The sequence below is a fragment of the Ailuropoda melanoleuca genome, chromosome 16 (assembly GCF_002007445.2).
Source record: "Ailuropoda melanoleuca isolate Jingjing chromosome 16, ASM200744v2, whole genome shotgun sequence".
NCBI lineage: Eukaryota > Metazoa > Chordata > Mammalia > Carnivora > Ursidae > Ailuropoda > Ailuropoda melanoleuca.
The window spans coordinates 21,844,318-21,859,466 of NC_048233.1; the positions used below are offsets into that span (position 1 = coordinate 21,844,318).

The following is a 15,149-nucleotide window of genomic DNA, read 5'->3' on the forward strand; positions in this document are numbered from 1 at the left end:
CGGGTTATCAGAAAATGCAGAACTCTCGTGGAAGTAACTAAGGCAGTATGCTCTTTGAAACACAAGTAGAGAGTTAACCAATAATTGTAATTATTTCTCATTGACTTCTTCCACAACGCTCCAAGTCAGTATTTTTATTCTTCTTGTTTTATAAAATAGGAAACTGAGTCATAAATCGGTTAAATATCTTTTGTTACACTAGTTGGTCTTCGCACTATAATAGGCAGCAGCTCAAGCCCAGAATTGTCTCTCCAAGGGAAACACTGGAAAAAAAATAGAGCAAGGGGGAGGAAATCTTGCAGTCCATCCTACTTTGGGGGAGCAGTGTATAAAAAGGATTAACAAAAAAGACAGAGAAGTCAAAGTGATAAGCAAAGCAGCATAATTATTCTTTAAACAATTCTACAAAAATAAACATTCTGAATATGAACTTTAAAAATTCTGGACCATGACATTTATTTAACTTATAACTTCCACTAATTGCTCTCCTAAATGCTTGCTTTTAATATTTACTCCCTCATGTTAAATTTTAAGCATAGCACTATGAATGTATTTTTGAAATGATAGAAAATATTTGAAGGGATGCATCTTAAGCGAACAATAAATACAGGGCATTAAAAAATAAAATAAAAATTGTCAGTCCTTCATATCCACAGATCATACTATTTTTCTATAAGTTTGAATCTCAAGTTTTTCTAGTAATAAGACTGTTCGAGACATTTACATTTACTTGTCTGGTCTCTTTTGTAATTAAAGCTGTTGTAAGAAAGTTAATCAAGATTAGGAATTAAACTCCACTGTTTATCAAAGATATTTCAAAGTAGAATGTTACTTATCTAATAAGGGATATCAACATAGACATTTAGCATGAATATACAGGTTTTCATCCAAATGAGTGAAACAACCAACACCTCTGTGTGATTTATAAACATAGAATTGCACGGAATTAGCATATCATTTTATTAAGAAAAAATAGTTTGTTACTCTTATCTATGAATTTCAATTATTGTTATTCATATTTTATGGTTCATGCTTTCTTCTTCCCTCTTACATGGTTTGAACATCTTCATTTTCCTTCTAAGAGTCAGCTTTGTGTTTACTTTGTGAACATTCCATGTAAATTTTATAACCAAGTCTGTCATATATAATATTCAGAAGGCTCTTAAGTTGAAATTTTATTTGTGGTAAACATGCAGTATTTCAAACTTGTATAATTTTTTTCTCTTATCTATAAATCCTCTTTGCTATCAGTTTCTGATACAGAACATGCCAATCTCTATACCTCTCTACCCTTTGCTTCCCACATACAAAGACCTCATTCATTATATTGTTATTTAGAAGCATGAACAAGTTCATCAGGTCCTGGCATACACTATAAATGGAAGTAGAAACACAGATTTCATAGAAATATAAAAACAGACAACAGAGAGTAGTAAATAAGACTAGATTCCCTTGTAATCCTTAGTATGCATTTCACCAGGTAGACACTTATTTCTACTAGTATTTATAAACAAAACTTACCATAATGTTGAAATCTAAAAACAAAAGTAATTTTTGAGCTACAGCTACCTAACAATAAATTCATTATTCTGTTCAGAAATAAAATTTCAATTTACAGAAAAAATTTTAATATATGATATAAGAGTTTAAACTGTATTTAAAATTGTGTTAATTTAAACTGTTATAGTCACCAAGAAGGTTCAAAATGACCTTTACCAAGGCTGTTCCCTGTATTTACCTTGTTCTATGTTTAGTTTCTGAGATGTTCTCTGCATTGAGATCAAGTAGTTCATTATACCATCCCTTCTTTCTGATAAGAAAAGCACCACTCTTAACTTCTTCAACACCTTTTTGCCCTTCTCTTTACGGGCACCTCCGCCCTTACTAAATAGCTTTCTCCAGCCTTGTCCAGCCCACCAAAGAGTCAGAGATGGAGGGAAGAATAAGAACAAGCAAAAAAATGAGGAGGTACACGGTTCTTTGCCAAAGGAGTGGAAAACAAAAATTAAAAAAAAAAATCAGAAGTTAAAGAGAGAGAAGACTTAGTAATAGAATTCAATTCTTTTCAGTACCTGAAAGGAATCAGTGCCTCTTTATGAGTTGGACACAGGATATTTCAAAAGTGCTTGAATTAATGTGCCTAAAGTAAGCAATAAAAGTAACTTTAAAAGTCCATTTGTTTTTGTTTTCTAAACAAGAAAGACAACCAAAGGTAAGCATTTAAGAACAGTTTATGATAGCAAAATTCCATCCTACGATGATTCAGAACTCAAACTTTGATTCTTTTTCTAGTTTCCTTCTCTTACTATTTCAATAATAATTGCAAATCACTGAAAATTCACTCCAAAATTAGACCATGTGTCACTGGATGAAGACTCTCAGAAAATTTTCTAAATAAAAAGATTGCTTTATTATGAGTAACGTAATAGCTGGGATCTAGAGCCAAAATTTGTCTAAACAAATGATTCTGCCAGCTAAAACTTCTCATCTTTATGTTTTATTGTGTTATTTTAACATGAATCCACACTTACTAAGTGCCTAAAACAATAGTATTCCTGATAAATAAAAAGGTAGGAAGGGTATTAAATTTAATTACACTATACTGCAATCATTCCAAAATATTCTAATAGTTAGAAAAGTTAGTGTTCATTCTAAGTCTGACAAGACTGAAGGAAAACTGGTTATAAGAACGTTTATTATTCCTAAATACAAAGTCACTTTCATAAGAGAAGAGCTAGCAAACATTTTTACAGAATTCTGTATTTTTTTGAAAAAATTGCTGAAACTTTCTCATGATTTACAACACAAGAATATAGCAATAAGCACTTTCCACTTTAAAAAAATCCTAACTTTATTTGACTTGTTTAATAATTATTAATATTTTTTTCCTTGACTCAAAAATAGAAAGACCTCAGTCTGAGTTATTAACAATTTGATCACAGAATCTTTTAAATTGTCAAATACACTAAATTTCAACCAAAACTACCTGAAGAAAACATAAAAAATGATTAAGATTTTTAAATGTGGAAGAGAAATTTCTTTTAAGTTCAGGGTAAAATGACCAATTACAGAAGTTTGGAAGAAAACAATACAAAACCATGATTGTCAATTTGTTGTGAATTATATATTTCGTGTATTGCAATACATTTGTCATTAAGCAGAAACAAACAGAAAAAGAACATTCAACCTTCAGCCATCTACAGGTTAAAAGTGTCAAAGTCCTTTTGTGCTGATTATTTATAAATTACTTTGAATAATCTAGCATTAGGATTTGTGGTTCTAAAACTTGTTATTACAGCTAGAAAGGGTATACTTTTTGAGGAAATAAAAAGCTTTTTCCATTTGAGTATGGGTTTTGCCTTTCTGACAGCTCCAAGTCCACAGGATGTGGAGGGATGATTTAAATTTTACATCAAAATTGTGACTGCACTAGACTTTTTTCCCCCTTCTCAAGGGAGGCATTGTTCTTGCCTTTCCATAACCAGGCGTGACAGCGCCAGACTGGAGTCATACGGCTGGTCTCTGAGTCAGCGTGAAAGTGCTCACCTCCTGAGTCTCCCCAGATGCTCGGCTCCTTGTGAGTCTGAAAGCTGAGCACTGAGTAGCCACATACTCCATTCCTGGGACAGATAGAGGATTGGAGGGAAAAAAATCTAGGGATTAACAAAAACTATCTCTTCAAGTACATGCTATAAAACTCTTTTATCAAGAGTTTAATAAGAAGTAACAATTGTTTAAAAACAAAACAAAACTGTATTTAGTATGAGTACCACTTCCCTGAACCAAAAGTTGGGACGAATTGTTGAACAAGGTGTTGTGTGCTTCTGAGTTAAAGAAATAAAGAAATCTAAAAAATCAAAAGCCTTTTAGATTTTTCTGAGACACATGGTTGCCACATGTATAAATTTCAGGTTATAGACAGCTGGATAGAATAGTGAAAGAATATTGCATGAAATGCATATCTATTCTCCAGATCTCTAAAAAAGTACCTTTAAAAATTGTCTGTAGAATCCCTGGAAAGGGACCATCTTTTCTGCTATCAGAATAAGTGGTAATGAAACAGGGATGAATTCTATTTCTATTGTTCTGTCCTTGAATGAACCTTTCAGGGAAGTTTGAGAAGTGCCTGTGTCTTGTGTATATGTGGAACTGTGTGTGCGTGCGCATGCGTGCGCACGTGCATGGGAGAGAGAGAGACAGAGAGACAGAGAGAGAAAGAGGCAGAGGCAGAGAGACAGGAAGAAGAGGGGGTGGGAGGAGAAGACTTTACTGTCTAATAATATGTTAATGGAAATTAACAGTCTTTCTTTTCTTATGGAACCGGTCTATTAAAGATTGGACTGCACCATCTTAATCATAATCATATGCTAACAACTTTCATTTACTGTCTAATTTAAAACAACTGGTTGAAAGTTTTATATATTTCGACGAAAAAAATTAAAAAGCAGAAGCAAACTCCTCCCAAATTGTTAGCCCATAAAAACTAAAGAAAAAAAAAAAAGCCAAAACTAAAGGGAAAAAAAAGCCAAAGGAAATGTACTTCCTACATATTACTACTACAGCAAGTAGCATTAATCTCTTAGTTATCGCTTTCAAAATAATGCCAATTTTTTTCATGTTGCTCTTATGAGGATATGAGTGTCTATGTTCACATATGCACATATATGTGGACATGTTTGTAATAACCTATAAAAATAGTTCACCATAATCACAGTGAAAGAAAATAGATTTTCACTTATGAACATCACCAGTCAAGTGAGGTGCATATTCAAAAACAAAAAAAAAAAATCAGTTTTAAAGAATATTTATTTAGCTTAATGATATTAATCCCTCTGTAAAATATCATGTCACTTATTTTAATGACTTGGTCATTTTGACTCTCCCAGGAGACTCTCCCTATGGCAGAACTGAAAATAGGATATAAAATTTTATTTTCCAAAATAATATCCTTCAGTACTTATTTTGAGCCTCCCTCTCTCCTTTTCTCCTATCTCCTTATCTGAGCTTCCTCCTAAAGTGCCCACCCCCCACTCATGCTCTCTCTCTCCCCTCTCACATTACTGGCTAAGTCTAAATAAATAGCAAATTGTTCCATAATCAAAAGTGACTTATTCTTAGCATGGTGTATGTCTTGAAATAAAATCTGTGGCATGTTTAATTTATTTAGGATCTAATAATGATGACAAAAATAATTAAGTAACCAATCTAGTTTTAATTTCTTTTGTTTTCAAAGGTCATTGTGAAATCAAGCAAGTTAAGCCTTCAAAAGCAAACCTCTGGAGAATAGTGTGTGTGTGTGTGTGTGTGTGTGTTTTCCCCCAGCAGAAATGAGAAAGGAGGCTCACAGCTAAAAGGAATACTGAACATCAGCGTCAGATTTGTGGAGAATGACTGTCTAAGTAGTCCAACGAAGAAAAATATTATGACCCCTACCCTCTTTGGAATCCAGATAACCCTGACAAGGAAAAGTTTATAAACTGCTAAATTGGGGCCAATTTAGGGGACTTTCTTTCCACGCCCCATACAGATTTGGTTACAGCTTGTTCCTACAACAGCTGTTGAAAAATGAACGAAGTAGAAAATATTGATGTTATATCCAAAAAAGACAGCAAAGAACATATATACAGTGCAAAAATCTTTCCTAGGACAACAACTTCTGATGTGAGGGACAGGCATACGAGGCACAGACGAATTTTCTGAAACTCCCGAAACAATGAAGAATTTGCCATTATAATCATGAAAAGTCCAAAAGTAAGGGTGCAGTGCCAAAGAGGATGAGCATCTATCAACCCAAACTCCAAAACAGCGGGATGCAGCTATGGTTGGTGTTCTAAGAATGCTGAGCCTCTTCTTGGTTCCTTTCATGCCAAAGCTTCTTTGCTTGGATGAATATGAATTAAATCCATAAGCTTTCTTATTTTTCTAGCTTGACCTCTAAACTCATTTTACGTCTTAACTGTTTATCTTCTTCCCCCATTAATCTTTTTGGTTTTAGCACGTTCCCCGTTGTTTTTAGAGGGAAAGAACTTTAAAGGCATGGTTCCTACTGCCACTGTGGACAAATTAGGAATGTTAGCTCTTTCCTATAAATGGGTACGAACTGCTCAGTAGTAAACTAAAGGCTGTTTCTTGCCCTTGAAATAAAAATTCAAAGGATATGCCATATACCATACAGAAGAAAGTCATCACACTCCTATACAGATTGGATAGTATGAAGACATAAAAAGATCTCACTACAAGGTTTACAGCAGATTTCACGCAGGGCTAACAGGAATGTCACTATCAAATTTCCATTAAAAAATTTAAAGTCTGTCATATAGATTAACTCTCCGAAATAAATAGGTTTTCCTATTTACTTCCTCTTTTCTCTCAGTTCCATGGCTAAGGACGCACAATGTAGACGTTCTTTAAAATACTATGTCACTATCATAGATATGTCTAATTTTAGATTGTAATTTTAGTCAGTAATAAAGCTGAGTTCTTTCTTATTTTGTTTAAGACAGAGTTGATAAGAAATTTCACTGATTAACACAATCCATTTACCTATATCACCATAAAATCTGTCAGTACAAAAACACAAAAAGTTTAAAGGGGTTCTCTTTACAAATCCATAAAAGAAAACTAACCCAACCAAAGCATCAAAAACTTTCAAGTTGGCATCTAGCACTTCAATAGCATTTACCATTTACCATTTTATAGGTACTATGCCATATTTTCTGCTGTTCTGTAGTATTTCCCTTGAAGCTTAACAAAGACCCAGCTGTATAAACCAGTTCTGTCAAAGAACATCGTTAAGCGATGGATAAAACAGGGAGGGGTGTCTTACCGGCTGACCACTGTCTGAGCTTATGAGGATAAAGAAGCCTTGGTGGAGAAAAGTAATCATCCATTGCTTTTTTTTTTTTTTTAACCTCATTACCACATGCTAAAACATTTTTTTTCCACTACCCAAACACTCTATTTCAAACCCCCCAAGACTGAAAGATCTTTGTGTTCCAAAGGGGACAGATTGCTCCCCAACATCCTTTTCCCTCTTCTTGTTTTTGTTTGTTTGTTTGTTATGCTGATTTTATGTTTAGGGAGGCATGATCATTTAAAGACTTCCGAAAATACTGGCTTCCTCTCCATTAAACCATCCACATGCAGGTCCCTGAAAACATTTTTAATGGCCAAATAAACCTACTTGTTTTGGATTTCTTTTTACCAAAATATTATCAACAGCTTTCCATCGCGAGATCGTTATTTCTGCTAAGGACTCTAGAAAATGATCTATGCCTTTAAAAGACAGTAAAGCATCTATAATTGAGGTAGGATAAGTGTTGAAACCCAGCATGTATCTTAACATTTTAAAGAATGTTTCCATAAAATCCTTACTTCAAAGAGGGCTGGCTGCATGCAGTAGCAACGTGAGATAGGGTCCTGAAGTCTGAAGGAAAGTTTAGACTAAGCTAATTAATCCTTTCAAAACCTCGCTCTCATGTGTCCAAGAACACCCAACCATGGAGACGATTTTCCAGAGATTTAAATATGCATTTCCTATTTTCGAGTTTGTCATTCTTACATACTCTGCTGACATTATTTATAAAGGACCGAAGCCAAATCCCAGTCAAAAAGAGCTACCGTAAGTGCACTGGTTAAAGAGTCAGTGGAACACATTAAATGCCCCAGGAAATCCCTGGGCAAGTGCCACCAGAACTTACATGGAGACAACATATCAACTCTAGAGTGAGTTCTATTTCAGGGTGTCCTCTGAGGTTGGGACAAATATTTGAATGTTATTAAATCCTCTATTTATTCAAAGCCTGCTGCAGCTGCACTCCAACCCTTCTTCATACTAACCCGTCAATGACCTACAGGGATTATCCTTTTTCAGATGGGGTAAAATAGGATTCTTTCACCGATCTGTATACTTTTCTGTTCAACGTGAAATGTATATTTATAATACAAACTGTATTTTCTTTAGAATGAACTATGAACTATCGTTGCTTTCAGAGCCTACGTCTTCCCGTATCCATGGCTGGTACAGGTACTGGAGCAACAGTCCTTCATACACCACCTTGCTTCATGTAGTAGTCTAGTTTCAGAAATAATCAAGTCATTTTCTTCTAATAAATATTTGGTTCTTATGAAACCATCTGAACATAACAAAGTTTATCAAGCCAACACCTGCCTATGTCATATTCCAATTATCATAGAGAAGCAATGCAACGCGGAGACAAAAAATGCCCCACTGCAAAAGGAAGCAATGTGTAAAAACTCACTTTTTTACCATCACGAACTTCTCACCATGTCTTTCATTAAAATACTTACTAAACTGTCCAGAAATATTTGCAGATAATCTATCCAAGTTTTACAAAACCCACCAAAATATTATTTCCAAAAAGAAAACTAAACCACTAAAGATAGCACCATTCTGTGATATCTTAAGAAATATAATACTAAGTAAAATGATTATTATATATAGACCAAATGTTCTCGATATCAATATACTTTCCAAAGAGAATATTTTAATTATACTATAACATATCTTTATGTTTACAAATTTTTTACTTAAATGAGTAGCAGAATCTTAAATCTGCTCGGGGCTCCTGGGTGGCACAGTGGTTAAGCGTCTGCCTTCGGCTCAGGGCATGATCCTGGTGTTATGGGATTGAGCCCCACATCAGGCTCCTCCGCTATGAGCCTGGCTTTTTCCTCTTCCACTCCCCCTGCTTGTTCCCTCTCTCGCTGGCTGTCTCTATCTCTGTCAAATAAATAAATAAAATCTCTAAAAAAAAAAAAAAAAAGAATCTTAAATCTGCTCAAATGTGCTGTCTTATGTTTTTCTTCCACCTCTTTGGGTTCTTGTTATTTTAAATCACTTATTAATAAAAGCTTACAATGATTCAAATATCTATAGAAATACCTTCAAGATAATACATGCCTCTTGTTATTTACATCTCCTTGCAAAAAACAATAAGAACAATAGTATCGTGGGAGGCATCTGAAGATATATTCTAGGACATATTTTTTCACTTTGGTTTCAGAGAAGTATGAATGACTCTCATTAATTGTGCACTGATATGTGCCAATCACTGACCTAGATGCTTTGCATGCATTATTTCTTGTCATCATAAAAACTCTCTATTGGACTACAGACTAAAATGTAAGAGCTAAAATCATAAACTTTTGAGAGGGAAATGAGTAAATCTTCATGACCTTGGGTTCAACAATGGTTTTTTAGATTTGACACCAAAAGTAAAAGTGACAAAAGAAAAAATAGATAAATGAACTTTCTCAAAATTAAAAATTTTTGTGCTGGACATAACTACAAAGAAAGTGAAAAAAAAAACCTAAAAATGGGCAAAAATACTTGCAAATCATACATTTGATAGGGGACTTGCATCCAGAATATATAAAGCTTCTAACAACTCATGTGTTTATATATACATACATATTTATATAAATTTACATATTAATTTATTAAGAACTATGGTACAACTCCTGTAATAAAAAGACAACAATCCATTTTTTAAATGGGCAAAAGATCTGAATAGACATTTCTTCAAAGAAGATAGTCCAAATCACCCATAAGCACTTAAGAAAATATTCACTATCATTAGTCATTAGGAAAATGCAAACCAAAACCACAGTATGATACCACTTCTCATCCACTGAAATAGCTAAAATAAAAAAGGTCAGACAATAACAAGGATTGGAGAGGATGTGGAGACACTAGAACTATCATAGATTGCCAGTAGGAATGTAAAATAGTGTTGCTGCTTTGGAAAACTTGGGAAATTTCTAAACAGTGAAACACAAAGTTATCATAGGGCCCAGCAATTCTCCCTTCCAGGTGTACATCTAAGAGAAATGAAAGCTTATGTCCACATAAAAACTCGTACATAAACATGCACTGCAGTGTTATTCATAATAGCCAAGAGAGTGGAAGCAACCCAAATATCTACCCGTTGATGAACAGAAAAACAAACTGTGCCACACCCATGCAACCCAATATTATTTGGTTCAAGAAATGAATGCTGGTATATGCTACAACATGGGTGAACTGAAGTGAAAGAAGCCAGTCACAAACGACACACAATATACGATTCCATGGGTACAAAATGTCAAGAATAGACGAATCTGTATGTACAGCAGGTCAGTGGTCACCCAGGACAGGAGGTACGATGGAGACAGGAGAGATCAAGGAGGATCTACTGATGGGCACATGATGGCTTTCGGAGTGATGAAAATATTCTAAAATTCAATTGTGCTGATACTTGCACAAAACTCCATGAATATGCTAAAAACCAGTGAATTATATACTAAATGGGCTTAGTATAATAATTTCAATAAAGCAATTTTTTAAAACTACAAAGTAGACATTATTGCCTCCATTTTATCTATAGAAACTAGCTCAGAGCTGTTACATAATTTGATAAAAGTCTCACTGAACTAGAATTTGGAGCCAGACCTGACCCAAATATCATCGCATTTTCATTATAGAACATCTTTTTTTATGAAGGAACTTAAATATATGCTTTAAAACTGATTCTTTTTCTCCAAAAAGTTAGAAGTATATTTATCATTTCTGTTGCTTTTATTTGGATACAAGCTTTTATGGAACATCGTGGTTAGACCTACATTAAGTAAATGTCCTTTTTTTCTTCTCCTGACATTTTTTCATTAGGTTTTTGTTGTTGTTATTGTTGTTTTAAGCACATTCTTTGCAACATCATCTTTTTGAAAACATGATAAGCAAATATTTAATGAGCGTTCTGAAAGAAAACCACTGTACAGAATCACAACTCATTCCTAAGGTACCTAGGACACATGATATTCTGTTCTGCCATTTCTTCTCAGTGGTATGTTATCAATTTTTACATTGATTCTTACTAATTTCTTCATCTAAATGTTTAGAAAAGATATGTGTTATTATGCTGTCATCATAGTTCAATCTGTAGGAGTTTATCCAGTATATCAATCTTGTGAACACAGGTTAAGTTTGAGGAAGGTGACCTAACCTCCAGTTTAGCTGAAAAAACTTCTAAAGAATTCACAACCTTGTAAGTAATTTGTAGGTTAATCTCCAAAATAATTATCACTAGGTGTTAATATGTGTTTTTCCCATCTTCAGGGTTCAAGATCAATCCATTTCCTATGAAATCAACTATTGCTGGTGCTAGCTGTATAATCAAGTCTTTAAAAACATTATAGAGGGGAAGGAGAATGAATAAGCTGACAGTATTTTAACATTTCCTTTTTCTTAGAAGTTTGTTTACAAATACATTTCCACGATTATAAAAGTAGACATGATCCTCAATTATTACTATTCCATGATATAGTTTAAGATTTGTTCCACTTCTGATAGTAGTTTGAATTGATTTAGGTCAATTCAGCACAGACTTAGTTAAATCGACATTGATTTGCCTGGACAAGTAGCTTTAAACCAATTTAGAACTCAGCGTTTCCTTGAGGTGTATCAGGAGCAACTCTTTCAACTGTTATTCCTTTAAAAATGACTTAGGCTCTACAATGGTGCAGAACAAAGAAATGAGTCAGAGGGAGGAGGCGCAGACATTTGGGTAATAACAGTAAGAACTATGAGCTATGGAAATGCGAGCGCTAAAGCACGGGTCTTATTGACTCCAAAGCACCCGGATATTTTAACTATCAATTACTATTATCGTTACTAATTAAAGCATTGTTTCTAAAATCTGCACTAGTGGTTCACAGTGATTCATTTTTATCTTAGTTTAAATTAAGCACAACTTTTGTACTGCAGTAAGTAATCTCCTTGAAAGTCCTAGATTTAAATACAGAAACCTCACATCCTGGTCTTCATCCCTGTTACTGAAACCCATCTAACAGACTTTTAAATCCAGAAGAGACTTTTTAACCAAAATTGAAGTGAATTTACTCACTTTGGATTTTGAACTTCATGAGTTGTCGGTGAGCAACTGACTTTGGATTGTAAACTCTTTGAACCACAAATAATTTCTCATTTTTCGATCTCATGAGCAATCTAGCACAGGGCATAATAAACCAAACTGGAGGCACAAAGGTAACATTTCAGAGCATGTGCCCTGATTAGACAAACCTGGGCTGAGTCTTACTTATGCTATTTCCTAGCTCTGTGACTTTGACCATGTTACTTAACCTCTCTGAGTCTCCGTTTTCTCACTATAGGAAATATAAATATTACATTATTCATGCATTTGAGGGAAGCAAATGAGTACCAATAAAAGTATGCAGCACTGTACCAAACACATTATATGTACTTAATAAATGTTATCTATTCTTATTGTTGTTATTTGGAATTCAATTGAATTGAACTGAATCTAATTTAAACCACTCAAGTGTAAAAGCATAGTTAAGGTTAGGATATGACACAATCTAATTAGCTATGAGAAGCCATCTGTGTTTAATATATTTGGACCTATGAAAAGGAGCCAAGAGTTATTTTAATATTTCTATACAGCCAAAATTTTTATTTTTGAATAAAAAAATAAGATTTAGAACTCACTGCACAAGGCTCAGATTTCTGAATCTTGCTGGAAAAGTGAGTAATCAAGTTCTACTATGTGGCATTGCAGCATCTGGGACCTTCAAATAATTTTAATTTCAATTTAAGTTAAAAGAAATCACTATTGAGTGACACCGAGAGCTATGCTAGCAGTCTTCCTACTACTGACATACTAAAATTTCATGCCATTGCTAGAAATTCAGAATATGGTTTTTGCTGTATGACATTTATTGCCAAACAACTTCTATAAAATATGTTCCTTCCACCTGCTTCTTGAGGGTAAGCTGAATCCCCTTAGGATAAAGGAGAATAGGAGATGTTTTATAAGATTTGGTCACTGTAAAAGTTTCATTAGAAATTGCTATTCACGTAAACAATTTCCCCATTCTATGTGTGGGACTTAAGACTTCCAGACAAAGAAATGGGTTTCTATTGTACAAAATAAATGTAGAACACAGGTGTATTGTATCACTGGACTTGCTGTACTTGACATTGTAAGGAACTCACAGTTTGGTTTAGATTAATACCTAGCATTTTTTTTACGGCCATCTGACTGAGAACCCTGAAGATAAACTCCAAAAGGATAATTTTTTAAAAAATCAAACCATCATAAGAGTGAAAGGAAAGAAGTTCTTTTTCAGTCTATGTAACTATTTAGCCACTGAAAGTTGATGAACACTGTTCTTTCCCTATACATTATTATCAATAATTTTAACTACATCCATTCCCAAGACGACCACGTAGTTCACCTAAAAACATTTTGTATTTCTAATAAAATGTTTTAAAACAAATATGCTAAGAGAAAACAATTGAGTTACAATTCTCCGTCAATCATTTGGCAAAAGAAAATCAATCGAAAATGTGCAGTTCCAGGTAGATTTCTGCTGGCTACCACCAAAAAGCAGACTGAAATAACAGCCACTTCAAAATGGAGTGATGTCAAGATAGTTTAAACACCACCAATTATTTACCATATGGACAATATCCCCTCAGCTCATGGAGTATTTAGAAACTATCCAGAATTAATAAGCACTGCTGTCACAGTACTGTCAAGAAATGTAAACCCTTATTCATATTTTGGAGGTTCTAAGGAATACATTAATAGAATTCCCACTTCAGTGTTAACATGGGCCTCATTCCAGGAGCCACCACAAAGGTCAGATCTTAAACGTTTTTACCAACTTGTGTATTAATTTCTGCCTCTGTGGAATTTCTATTAGGAATTTTTGAATATCTAAAAAATGTTAATTTCTAACATTTTATACATGGATTTGTGTGTGTGTGTGTGTGTGTGTGCTCTGTATGGCACACCCAGCTCACTACACAGATCAAAGAAAACTGTTGAAAAGTAACCTTCTGCTATGTCCTATTTTTTTTTTTTTTAGATTTATTTTAGGAGACAAAACCAGAACCAGAACTAGTCATTCATTTAATATTTATTGAGTGTCTACTATGTGCCAGCATGCCCTATACTGAGAAAGCTAGCCCATAAAACAAATACTTATGAAGCTATATCATATACAAAAGATTTACAGATAGTGACAAGAAAATAAGAGTTAAAAGCAGACATTAAGAGAAGCTACATTTAGGCTCAGTGTTAAAAAGAACCTTCTAACTGTCAGAGCCACCAAAAAAAGAATTGTCTCTTGAGATAATGAGATTCACAACACTTTAAGTCCAAACAGAAGACAGATCATGTATCAGAAATACTATAGAGAAGATTCACACATATCTCTAAAAGTTTGGACTAGTTGACCATCATGGTTCTTTCCAATGTTGGTATTTTACTCTTCTTAAAAAGAATGGGTATGATTTTCTAATACTTCTATTATGGTATACATTATGGTAAGCACCAGATTTTAATGCATCTAAGGTGAGCACACAAAATATTGGAAAATGGAAATTAGAATGGTATATTAAATAAGAAGTTCCATGAGAACCAATCAATTGGACAACTATTAGTTATGGATAATTCTTCATGATACAATAATTGATAATGTGAATATTTCATAAATTACACAGTATACTTTCCTTCATTTTTAAAGATAATATTACAAAAACTGATAATAAGTTATATGAATTATGTTCTATGACTGGTCGTAGATCCAAAATGATTTAATCTTTCATTATTCTTCCTTTAAGTCATTCCCATGCATTTATGTTTAATAAAAATATAGGTGGACATAGGAACATATTATATTCATATTTTATGCCTACTAACAAGACAACTCTATTATTTTCCTTGACTTTCTGTTTTTCCATTTCCTAATGAATTTTTAGGTTCTTTTATCTAGAACTTTTTTTCTTAAAGTATTTCAAAGCATATGGTTCCTAGAGATTTCTAATTTGGGGTAACACAGGCATGCAATTTCAACATCCTCCCTTTCCTCTAAGTGTCATGTAACCTTCTACTACAAAGAAAGGACTAATACTAAGTCTTAAATTACCAATTAAAATCCTGAAGGCCGGTCATCATCAAAATCTTAGGATTAACCAAAAACTCAAATAAAAATTTCTCCTATAACTCATCTCACGTAATGAATCTGATTCTTTGTTTGCTGTCTATATTTCTAGGTGTAAAGGTTTAATATATACTAAACTTCTATCTTTGATCATATCTTTCAAATGTTTTGTTTATGTTTCA

The 15,149-nt window shown here is 33.7% G+C and overlaps 1 protein-coding gene across 18 annotated transcripts in view; it reads right to left on the reverse strand.

Annotated features, from left to right (window-relative positions):
- SOX5 (SRY-box transcription factor 5) overlaps nt 1-15,149 on the reverse strand; it is a 960,947-nt gene that overhangs the window by 342,658 nt on the left and 603,140 nt on the right. The window contains exon 1 of one of the 18 annotated variants that reach the window (XM_034644596.1): nt 3,547-3,594. The exons of 13 other annotated variants lie outside the window; for them this stretch is intronic. The gene's annotated coding sequence lies outside the window, so the exon portion shown is untranslated. Of the gene's footprint in view, nt 1-2,072; nt 2,094-3,546; nt 3,595-15,149 lie in introns of those variants that run through there. 4 more of the 18 variants (XM_034644597.1, XM_034644610.1, XM_034644611.1 and 1 more) reach the window with 4 other exon arrangements.